Source organism: Callithrix jacchus, chromosome 3 (genome assembly GCF_049354715.1).
Source record: "Callithrix jacchus isolate 240 chromosome 3, calJac240_pri, whole genome shotgun sequence".
NCBI classification, from domain to species: domain Eukaryota; kingdom Metazoa; phylum Chordata; class Mammalia; order Primates; family Cebidae; genus Callithrix; species Callithrix jacchus.
Window position 1 is genome coordinate 58284395 of NC_133504.1, and position 12073 is coordinate 58296467.

General features: G+C 37.2%; 1 long non-coding RNA gene across 1 annotated transcript in view; it reads left to right on the forward strand.

Annotated features, from left to right (window-relative positions):
* The first annotated feature begins 69 nt into the window (after window positions 1–69).
* Window positions 70–12073, forward strand: part of LOC118152199 (uncharacterized) — a 129266-nt gene continuing 117262 nt past the window's right edge. Inside the window, exons 1-3 of the long non-coding RNA XR_013533375.1 lie at window positions 70–147; window positions 2416–2486; window positions 3821–3968. This is a non-coding gene — a long non-coding RNA (uncharacterized LOC118152199). The remainder of the gene's footprint in view (window positions 148–2415; window positions 2487–3820; window positions 3969–12073) is intronic.

Below are 12073 nucleotides of genomic sequence, written 5' to 3' on the forward strand. Positions count from 1 at the left end.
TGTTTTTAAACTGCCTAACATTGCGGTGCCCTCATTGTTAATGACTTCACAAATGTTGGTTGTTAGGCGAATCAACATAGTTCTCCATCCTGGCCCCTCTTTCACATGATGGAGAAAAAGCAATCGGAAGTTAATTTTTGGAACAAGGTAAAAAAGGAATGCCTGTGTGTGAGACAGAGAATCAATCCTTAGCTTAGCACTAAGTTCAGGTTGATTCTGGCGTAGGTATATGTGTTCCCTTTGGAGTTAAACCTTTCACTGTCCAAGACTACTGCCAACAAGTTGAAATGAGGTAGAAGAGTAAGGGAAGTGTTAAAAAATAAAAGTGAAAAAAGAACATTGCCAATTCTGGAAAAATTTGCGTCATAAAATGGCATCATATTTTTATCATAGAAGGCATAATTTTCCCTATCATTACCACTAGAATTTGTTTTACTTAAAGTAAGCGATTATTGAATGCCTGATGAATATGTGGTCTATATATAGCACCTTCGTTCATATTTAGGTGGATGGTATTTTTTTTTTTACTCCACTTCTTGAAATGTTTAGTTTTGAAAAATAACAGGAACATTTTGAGGTCTTGAAAGATCAAGAAATGTTTAAACTGAATTTATGGCAAATGGCAGTAAGTCTAATTGGATTGTTTCTAGGTAGGAATTTGACATTTTTTATAAATGTAATAAAATGTGGGGAAAAATTACCTTCAGATCTGGAAGTGAATGTTAGAAATCTTACGTAATGTTTTAGTGTGTGGGTTCTCCTATCTTGTGCCTTCTGAGGGAAGACACTGAAGATGTGAATATGAGGTTGAATTTGAAACAATCATATACACAGAAGAAAGCCACTATCCCTTCAGACTCTGGGGAAAACGCCCAATTATTTAAAGCAAAAAAACCTGTGTCAGAGAGCAAACATATAGGCCAAAAAAGATTTACTTTTGCAAACTTGTTAATTCCTTCTCCTGCTATGAATTTGAGAAGTTTTCCTGAACTTAAAACAATAGAGTCACTAAGGATGATAACTTGGGTTTGTCTTTTAACTCAGTGACAGTGACTTGCAAAATTCACAATAAAGAGATAGTTATATTGTTGAAAGCTAGCAAATCATGAATCAGCTTCTTTTCAGAAAATAGCTAATATTTTCTTAGGTTGTGGTGAAAATGGAAAGTTTTCTCAGAGGAAAACATGAATCGTATACAAAGTAGGCAGAGAAAGTCTTATCACTTTGCAAAAGGAAAGACCAAAAAGTTCTTGTCGAAAAGTCTAGAAGAGGCAATTTGAATCTCCTAGTAAAGGGACCGATTTTAATCTGCTATCCAGTGCAATAGAAGATATTTAAAGCTATGCCATGCATCTGATATTAGAGTCTGCTGTCTGAGCTTGTCTTATTACTGGCTGTTATTCAATAAAGCATAAAAGAGTTTTACTACGATTTATCTTATTCATATTTGTTGTGAGGGGAAAAGCCATTTGAACCACCAACCTAAATTTATAGTTATTTCACAAAAGACAGAGGCTTGAAAGAATCTTAAAAAGTTAATGCAGTTAACATCCCTCTTGGTCAATTTATGATACTTCACTGAAGAAAAGCAGTTTTAGAGAAACGATATTTCTCATAAGGTCCGAAAAGCCCTATCTTCACTTTCTTAGTTTCAAATTTCAAATGAGATATGTGGACATATGGAGTGGCAAAGGCATCTGTTAAATTAGATTATGGGCATTGCTAGGGTTTATGTATGTGTGTAAATATGTGGGAGTGTAGCATTTTTGTAGGTTTTACTGATGAAAGAAAGGTTACAGAAGGATGCATTTTCCTTCCAAGTTTCAGAACCGTCATAATTTTAGGCTATGGAATTTTAGGTTAATCACATATTGCCAAAATAGATTGATCTGATATATGGAATTGCCATTTTCATAAATAACACATATTTAGAAATTTAAATTTGATATCTTGGTAGGATAGTATGACAAAGAGAAATGGGTTCACCATTCATTCTGTGTATGAACAGTTCAGGTAGGGCAGAAATGGGGTGTGACAGTGTTTGTGCTTCATAGGCAAAATAAACTCTGGTAAACATGTTGTTAAAGTAAGGGAAATTTTTTAGACAATGAATATTTAAAGAATGTTTAGGCTATTTATTGGGAGACAGTTGTATGTCCGTGCTTCAACATAGCCAAATCTTGATTAATCAGAAACCAATTCTCCTGACTAGGAATTACCCAGGGGTGCCTCTGCTGCTGGTCATTTAACTTATTAGCATAATCCTCAAGCATATGGAAGGGAGTTAGGAGATAAAACTCAAATCAGCTTTGTTCCTTGCTAACAACTCTGGCAAACTGTTGACACTTCTGGCTAAAATGAAGTTTGGGCATTCTCTATGGATTTTTATTATTTATACTGTCCTTGTCTCCACAGATAATCAACAGTTCACTGCATAATATATAGCAGATGCAACCTGGCTCACTCTTTTGAATGAGTAATCAGAGGTAATGCAAATTAACACCTTCACCTTGAAAAAAAATAACTTTAGAATTCATTCAGTTTGGTAAACAGAAGCAGCAATCTTAATCATAGGGTTTTAACGATAAAGAATTCAGAGAAAAAGCAAGGCATCTCCCCGTGTTTTTTCAGTAAAAAATATACATTCTAATATCTTCTATATCTACCAAAAGGGAACAATTTAAGTTGATCCTACATTTAAACAAAATTGAATAAAAAATGATATGCAAAAACAATTCATGTTAATTCTTTTCTCCCTTCCTTCTTTTTTCCCCCAATAGTTCTGCTGATAATTAATACTGAGGAATATTTAATTGCTTGAAATTTAAAAGTAGTAATTTAAAACTTTGTTTTCTTATTTTAGATAGCACATATTCACTGTACAAACTTTAGACGCCACATCAAAACGTTAACAGGGTGACAAAGATCTTGATTTTCATAATGTTGCTTATTTACATTTTTATGATACCTTCCCCAAAGGGAATATACTGTAACATACTGTTCAGATTGTTTTATAATCTTTCTTTTTAGTTAACATATAATGTCATTATTATTATTATTACTATTATTATTGTTTTTTGAGACAGTGTCCAGCTCTGTCACTTAGGCTGGGGTGCAGTGGCACCATCTAGGCTCACTGCAACCTCCACATCCCGTGTTCAAGCTATTTTCATATCTCAGCCTCTTGAGTAGCTGGGATTACAAGTGCATGCCAACACACTCAGCTAATTTTTGTATTTTTTAGTAGAATTGGGGGTTTTACCATGTTAGCCAGGCTGGTCTTGAACTCCTGGCCTCGAGTGATCTGCGTGCCTCGGTCTCCCAAAGTGCTGGGATTACAGGCATGAGCCAGTGTCATTAAATAAACTTCCATAGTACTAGTTTTCGATGGTGCATAGCATTTCATACCAATATACTGGAATTTATTTATTCAGTCCCCTGGTGCTGGACATCTGGTTGTTCCCAGTTTTACTTACTATAAACAAATATAGAATGAACATCTTTGTAGCTAAATCTTTATATAAATTAATGATTTTAATTTTTAGGAGTAATTCCTAGTTGGGAACTTGCTGAGTCCAAGAATATATACCCATACTTCAAAGGCTTATGAAAGGTATTACTACATTGTCCTCCAGAAAGGTAATACCGATTGATGTTTATATTCATGATAATTTAAAGACCGACCTAAGCCCTGGGGCAAGGTTTCCAGAATATGCTATATTGGCTATGTTTGAACTCAACAAGTAAAAAACAAAGCTGTCTGTGTGTGTACACAACTCTGATGGTTGCGGTACTGAGTGACATTAGCCTTGTCTCCTAGAATCTTGCATAACATTTTGACACCTTGAAAATATGGCTGTTTTTTTCCTGGAGCTTGGATGAATCTGGTCTTCAGGAAGTATCGTAGTCTCCCTTTGGAAATGGGCTACTCTAGGTCTGCAATCTGTTCTTTATTTCCTCACCCTAAGGTGAGTAGTGTATTTTCATTTCTTTGAAATTATGAGATCATTGATTGTATGTGGGTTAAGTGTGCAAGACTCTGCACCTGCTATGGTTTGAATGTATGTGTTCTCTCATAATTCCTGTGTTGGACTCTAAGACCCAATGTGATAGTATTAAGTGGTGAACACTTTAGGACAGCTCCAGCTCATGAATGGGATTAGTACCCTTATAAAAAGACTTGAAGAAACTAGCTGAAGCCTTTTGCCCTTCCATGTCTTCTGCAATATGAGGATGTAGCAAGAAGGTAGCATCTTGGAGGCAGAGAGCAACCCTCCACAGACATGGGATCTGTCAGTGCCTCGATCCTGGACTTTCCAACCTCCAGAAATGTCAGAAATAATTTACTGTCCTTATAAATGACCCAGTCCCAGGAATTTTGAGATAGCAGCCAGAACAGACTAAGATTGTGGCAGGCCAGGTCTCACTAGCAGCTGTTTCAGTACTGACTGAATGATTAAATATTAAAAGCCAGTGCCCTTATACAAAGGCTGGGATGTAACAGAAGTCCATCAAGAGTTTTGCCTAGCTCTTTTCTGAGCCTTAAAGCATGACAAAATAACAAAGTAATTCTTAACAGGACTCATTTAGGATCAAACAGGTTTTACTGTGGGACGGAAGAAACTCCCCAGGCCTCCACAAACAAGTTTATTGGGGGTCTGAAGGAACTCCTCCAACCTCTGTGATTTAGCAAGAGACAAGATAAGGGTCATCACCCCAGCATCTGGACCCAGTTAGAGTAAGTAAATTTACTGAGGCCCCAGAGGAAGGTCGTCAGGACTCAGACCTTAGTTACAGATTAAAAGAAGTTAATCATTTACGTCTTTAGGTGAATGTACACTTACACGTAGACATATAACTTAGAAGGTATATAAGCTCTGGAAAACCGTCATTTTGAGTTGGTCTGGTGATAATTTCTAGGCCTTCTCCCTGTAACCGGTTGCAGAAAGTAAAACTCTTCCTCCCCAGTTCATCTGCGTCTCATTATTGGGCCGTGAGAAAATAGCAGCTCAACCCTCAGTTTGGTCCAGGAACAAGATGGTACCCAAACACTGACCATGGAATTCTAGATGTCCACCAGGGCTGTGGATGTGGGAGCCCTGCTGCTGGGTTTACCCTCTCCTTAGGAAAAGCCCATCACCCCTGAGGGTAGCATTCAGAAAGAAACATGTTAAAGGTCATGCAGGTATGGTTTTTACCTACCGCAAAAGCCTGTTACAGTGGTTCAGGAATCCCCTTTTGGCTGCCCAGAAAGAGAGCCTTTTCCACATCATGGTTGCCCTTTAAGTGAGAAAAAATTTCTGCTACATATGAGGGAGCCATAAGGTACAGAAAATCTTTATTTAAAAGAAAAACTTTTAAGCATAAATTGTACTTTGGAGACATAAAAGCATCATGGTTTGATCAATAACATTAGTAGATACCAGAAACTTCATCTCATATTCAGAAACACGAGCGGAAAAGTTGTGTTCAGAACTCTGTTTGCTTCTAGCTTCACAGCTTGCCCCATTAACTGTAATGGCTTCTAGGCATTCATTCTAAGGGTGAAACAGACCACTGTCAAGACCACAAGACTATAAAACTGCTATTTTAGGGGCTTTGTTTTTAGCGTCTCTCTATAACAATCTACTCCTATTCCTCCCTGTCACAAGGTGAGAAAATGTATACTCTAGACACTGTCCACAACTCCCAAAAGGCTTTACATTCAATACTTATTTTAGGGTGCAGTTTAAAAGTCTATTAGAGAGCTATGTTATGGACCAAAAATTCCTCTTCTAGACCACATACCATATTTACAAAAACAGATAGTTGGTGGTTTGCCAACTTAATTAAGATGAAATATACATTCTGATATTACCTCTTTTGCCCTTATTCCTTCTATATTTAATAACTTAGGACTTTAAAACATCCTTTTATCAAATTTAAAATAGACTGTTCTCTATGTGACTCTATAGCTATAGAGACCAATATCTTGGATTTTTCAGTCCTACTTTCAAAGATATTTTTCTCCTGGCCTCCATTTTATTGACTATTAAAATGTTCTTCAGACCATAAATCACATTTTTTTTTGTTTCAGAAAATGTGTTCACCATGTTCATGCTTAAATACTGCTCATATCACTTTTTCACAATCCTTCTGTCTTCACTCTGAGAATATACTGACTACTTCCCGACTTTCTGGAACATAGGCTTGAGCAAGCTCCCCAAAAGAACAATAAATACTTGGATTCATCAAGATGAACACTCTAACATAAAACTTATTCTCAGGTTTCAAGTTTTGTTTTTCTGAGTTTTGGTGGCACATTATAAACCCAGGTGAACAACATGAAGAGAAGACAACACATACATGTCCCAAATGGGAGAATTCATCAATAAACGGGGTGAGTTGGTTTTCAACTTATGCCCATCGGCCTCCGGACTCAGTGGGAAGTCATGTGTGAAGGATGCTCTCCAGCCCCATAGCTGCCCATGGGAATCATCGTAAAGCAGTCTGCCAGAAGGAATGTGTGAGCAAATGACAAACGGTACCTGACTCCAGGGGAAAATAGACTTGGGGAAGCTTTTAATGCCAAGCTTTATAATGTTTAGGATGAAATACTGCATCAGATTTCTCATGAGGATGGAAATGACCTCAGATCAGTTTAACAAAGCATTCTCCAGCAGAAGAGAACATGCTTGAATAGAAAAAGAAAATAACGTAGTACTTAAAGCGTAAAGAGGGCTTCCTTTTCTACCTATTGCCTGACTCTCCCCACTCTTTCATCCTGACTCCCATTCTATAACTCCCAGTCATGCTCACTTTTAAAAAGTCCCTCTAAGTGGATTTTCTGAGTTGGTCCTGAGGGCAAGTATCCTGCCCCATTGAACTCAGAAGTACCTTCATGATTGTCAGGCCATGTATCCCACTTGGTTTTGGTTCAGAAAACATGGGCATCATGTTTACATCTAGTCAGTCATCAGTTCCTGCCTTTCCTATTTTTTAGGCATAGCTCATCTCTACCCATCCTCTTTGTTCTCTTTGCCACCATCTTAGCCGAGCTCATTTTCAGACTCAATTAATGCCGTGATTTTCTTACTATTTCTATCTGGATTGATGGAAATAGAAAGGGTGAGACGAATGCAAGAGGTATTTTCCAGGCAAAATTTAGATGACCCTGGAATATGATACAGAGATGAGTGAAGGCATCAGTGATTATTCTTAAGGGGGTGGCCTGCCTAGAAGAACCTGAGCATTTAGCCCCATGTGACATTTCCCACCCTATGTCCAGTTCCCAAATAAAAACAAATACACAAACAAAGAACCTGAGTGACTGCATCAGGCTGGCCGCCTTCCATCAGGATGTAGAAAGGAATCCTACTTTCGATGACTAAAGGCACAATACTGGCATTTTAGTTGCTTAATTTAATTTAATCCCTTAATTTGATCCAAGACTCTGATTCTAAGGATCTCCCCACTATTGCAGCTTGCCTTGACATCCACATACGGTGTCCTCTATAGCATTCCTCTTTATTTTGACATGAAAGCCTATACAAAATAAAGTAGGACTAGTTAAATTTAAAGTAACTTCCAGTTCCTAAAGTCTGTGAATTTTTGTCTTAAATTTTTAGGAAATAATGATTCTCTATCTAATCTATCTTTTTGTATTTCCTCTTTATTTGATTGATTTCAGAATTGAGATCTTTTGATGTCTTTTGTTTTTTCTTATGTTTCATGAATTGGTATGATAAGGGAACAGAGGAATACTCAATAAATATTATCGATGAGACTTTTAATAATGAGGAAAGACAGATGCTGAATATTCATTACTTATTGATTTTTAAAGTTACCTAGGTAAATGAGTGGACTTGATGTTACTTCTCCCTGTTTGTGATTTTCTTTTGCTATGTAGAGAAGATGCTGTTTCATATATTCAGTTAAAAAATGTGCATAGGGAAAGGAGAAAAATCATGTCTTAAGGCTTAAGTGTATTCCAGAATCCATCTTCCCCTGGTTGTTTATGTGGCTGAGGTTGATGACCCTGAAATTAGAACAGATTAGGTTTCCTTGGCTTCAATCATCTTTTATATGAGGAGAGTGTTTTCAAAATAGCTCAATCAGGAGAAAACATGACTGAGAAGCCAGCTCATTTTACTGCCTCACTATACAGCGATGCACTTTAAGAAAAGTGAATCATTTTTCTATGGAGTTTACTTTTTCCATTGTAGAAGTAATACACACTCATTACAAAAAGTTCAGAAATATAAAATAGAAGGAGTGAAAATTTTTCCCATATTACAGATACTCAAAGGTAACTAAGGTCACCCTTTCAGTTGGTAACTATCCAGCCCCCTTTAATATACGATTTTGAGTACCTGTTTTTTAGCAACTTTTTAATGGCTTCATAATACTACATTTAATTGCTACAATGTAACCTCTGCAACATAAATTATTTATTGGGCATCCAGGTGATATTCAATTTTTCATTTTCTTAGAATATGCTATAATGAGCATCTTTGAGCTTTTCCAGTAATTAGGATTAATTTCTTAGAATAGATTATGCAAAGTGAATGTTTTTAAGGCTCATAATTTTGCCAAATTAATTTAAAAAACTTTTATCAGTGTATGAGTGTCTTTTTCATCTCCCATTTATCAGTGCAGAATCTCCTTAATTAAAAAGAGACTAATTTTATAGGCAAAAATTGGGTTTAATTTAGTTTTCTTTGATTTCTAGTGAGGCTAACAATTTTCTAATGCTCATTATTGTTCACTTGTTGAGTGTTCTCTTTGTGAATTATTTGTGTGTGTCTTTGGTCACTTATCTATTGCAATTTCAGTGTTTTTATTTTTTTTTAACAGAATTAATTTGGTAGATTCTTCACATCTTGAACATTAATCTTTGTTACATGTATTTTGAATTTTTCCTCTTATTTCCTTTTTTATTGGGGCTATTTTTAATTAACATGAAATATTTTAAACTTTCATAGAGCAAAATCACAATTCCCCAACTTTCTTGGTAATTAAAAATTCTAGGCTCTACTTAAAAATTTGCATTTCTATGTAAACACTGCCCTCCATACCTCTGCTCTGATTCCCTGGAGAGTTAAAAAAGAGTATGATTAACACTGTTATGGGAAATACAAACCTTGAGGAAACTTTTAGAAAAATATTTATCCATATTTTGTTATATAATTAAAGTTAAATCATCTAGAAAATAATTTGTGATTTAACTTTTTATTTCTCCCACTGAGTCTTGGTTTCACAATGTTTTATATATAGAAATTATGTTTAGAGCAGTGGTCTTTAATCTGGGGGATTTGCCTCCAATGGATGTTTGGCAGTGTCTTGAGACATTTGTGATGGCTACAGCTGAGTGGGCAGTGGTGGCGGGGGATGCTACCGGTGTCCGGCAGGTAGAAAACAGGATGCTGCTAAACATCCTACAGGGCATAGGAGCATCCGCAACAAGTCATTAACCAGCCAAACATGTCAACAGTGCTGCTGTGGGGGAAGTCCCGCTACAGTGTTAGTGCCAGCCAGAAGGATGATTTCTACTATATAAATGGAAGAGAAACTTAATGTCAAATAAAGTTCCTTTTTATTTCTCTCTCTTTTTTTTTTTTTCTGAGAGTCCATTATTTTTCACTGTATTTTCTTCAAGTATTTTAATGGTTTACTTTTACTCTTCCCCAGGAAATTGTCCAGACTATGGGAAGTGTGAGCATACATAGTAAGGGTGGCTGACCCTCCCTCCTATGTTAATGTTCCTGCCATGGGGACCCAACCCTGGATCAGCTCCAGCGTTTGCATGGTCATTATGGTCCCATTTTCTATCCCACTCCTCTTTGGAGTTGATAACCTGGATGTCATTGTATTAAAAACTGTGAATATGACATATTTGCATAAAACTTAAAGACATGGCATTGCATTTGGGCTGAATTAGTTCATTCAGGCTGCCCTAAATCAGGATGCATGAAAGGAAAGGGGTAAAAAAGGTTTGTCTTTGTCAAGTTCCTCAAGGGAAACCTATAATCAAGTGTAGTGAGTCAGTGCCAATACAAAATCCAGAGATAGAAATGAAATAAACAGTAAACTGTAAATAGAATCAGAAATGAGGAGCTAAATGGAAGCAGAATACAGGAGTTGCCACGCAAACTAAATTGGAACATCTAGGCTAGTTCTTCACTCAGAAAACAGGGCAACAGGCTTTATTTAAGTACATTCCTACTATGCAGGATTCTCATTCATAGTATGTAAAAACCAACCACCCAGTCACCAAACAAGCAAATCAACAAAACAAGTTCTCTTTGCAGGCAATTACATTTGGAGCACAGATTTAAGTACATCTAAACAAATATAAATAAAATTACATTTGACTTTTTTGCTGTAGGACTTCCAGTCTTTACTGTGACCATTTCTACTGTGAATCAAAAAGAGGGGTTAAAGACCAGCACCTTCTAAAATTCTTCTGCTTGAGAACCCTTGGTTTTTCATGGGGTATCTTGCAGAGCTGGTGTTGCACCAGTGGCTGTCATTTATGGCTGCAGATTTGCATTAAAACGATGGTGTGGGTGGGCATTGGCTTATGTAAGAAGCTTCCTAAATTACTCCACTGTACAGCCAGGGTAAGAACCCCTACCTTAATGAAACACGCTTTGAGAAGAGCCAACTGAGATAATGTGGGTCAGTGTTTTCAAACTTGTAAGATGATAAGTATCATCCAAGTGCTCATTAAAAATTTATTCCCTGATTGCTTGAGCTCAAGGGTTCAAGACCAGCCTGGGCAACATGGCAAAACCCTGTCTCTACCAAAAATTAGCTGGGCATGGTGGCATGTGCTTGCAGTCCTAGGTACCTGGGAGACTGAGGTGGGAGGATCACTTGAGCCCAGGAGATTGAGGTTGCAATGAGCTGAGACCACATCACTGCACTCCAGCTTTTCCTCACTCTTGGAGATTCTGTTTCAGTCCGTGAGGTAAGCTCCAGAAATATGCATATTCATCAAGTTCTTTGGGTGATGCTGATGCCAGTCTGAGGAATAATCTGATATTCTGCAGGCTTCAATGGCTGGGGCTGAAGGACAAAGGGAATGTGGCTGGTTGGTGAGAGCTGCCCAACACTGGAGCACTACAGTCTCACTTTCAGTGCCTGTGAAGTCTACTTGTGGTTTTTTTCAGGTTAATAGACCTCTAAGTATTATTATTATTATTTACAAATGAGCATATCCATTCATAAAGGCATTCTTCTTTAGTTGAAGATAAGTTTTGGAAATAAAATAGATGGCTGGTCTTAAATATTGAAAGACAAATACTGGGAAGAGAGAGAGGGAGGGAAAGAGAGAGAGCATTCTCAAATCAAAATAAGTAGAGAAAACCCTGATTGTACTAAAAAGATCTGACTTAAGATAGAGCTTTTCATGCCTGCCCTAAGTCAGAAACTATGCTTGGTGCCCTGTGGACTCTGTGGCTTATGGTTCTGCTGAGTCTAGAGGTGAACTGCAAATTGGGCAGGATCTTGAGGCACTTCTTATTACACTGATGTAAAATATTGCATTAATCCTCTTTATACTTTTAATCTGATTTCCTTCTAGACTTTTAAAGCCCAATTCAGCAATTATTTTAAGCAGAGGTCAAATAAGCAGGCTGAAGCTACAAAAGATTATTGCTGTTTTGGTTAAAGCATCTAGAAGCTGTTATCAGTTAAGTGATAGGTTCGACTCTAAGTGAAGAGTCAGAAAACATTTATTATCCAGGCAACTCCCTTTAAGAAAAAACAGCTATTTTCTTGTTAAATGGGGATCAAGAACTTGCTTACCCTGCCTGGTTTGATGGAAAAATAAGATCTCTAAATGGGTCTTCTAGAATAGAGAGTTCTGAAAATGTTGGTTCAGCCATTGCTCAGCACATTTCCTTGTGCCTGACCTTTTGCTAGGCAATAAGTACATAACAATAAAAGGCTTGGTCACCTGTTAGAGGACATAATGTAGCAGTGTCTCCCGGTGTCTCTAAGGCTCCTGTTATTTATGACTCTACCCCAAAGCTCTGCTAAGGGTGTGTATTAGTCTGTTTTCACATACTATAAAGAACTACCTGAGGCT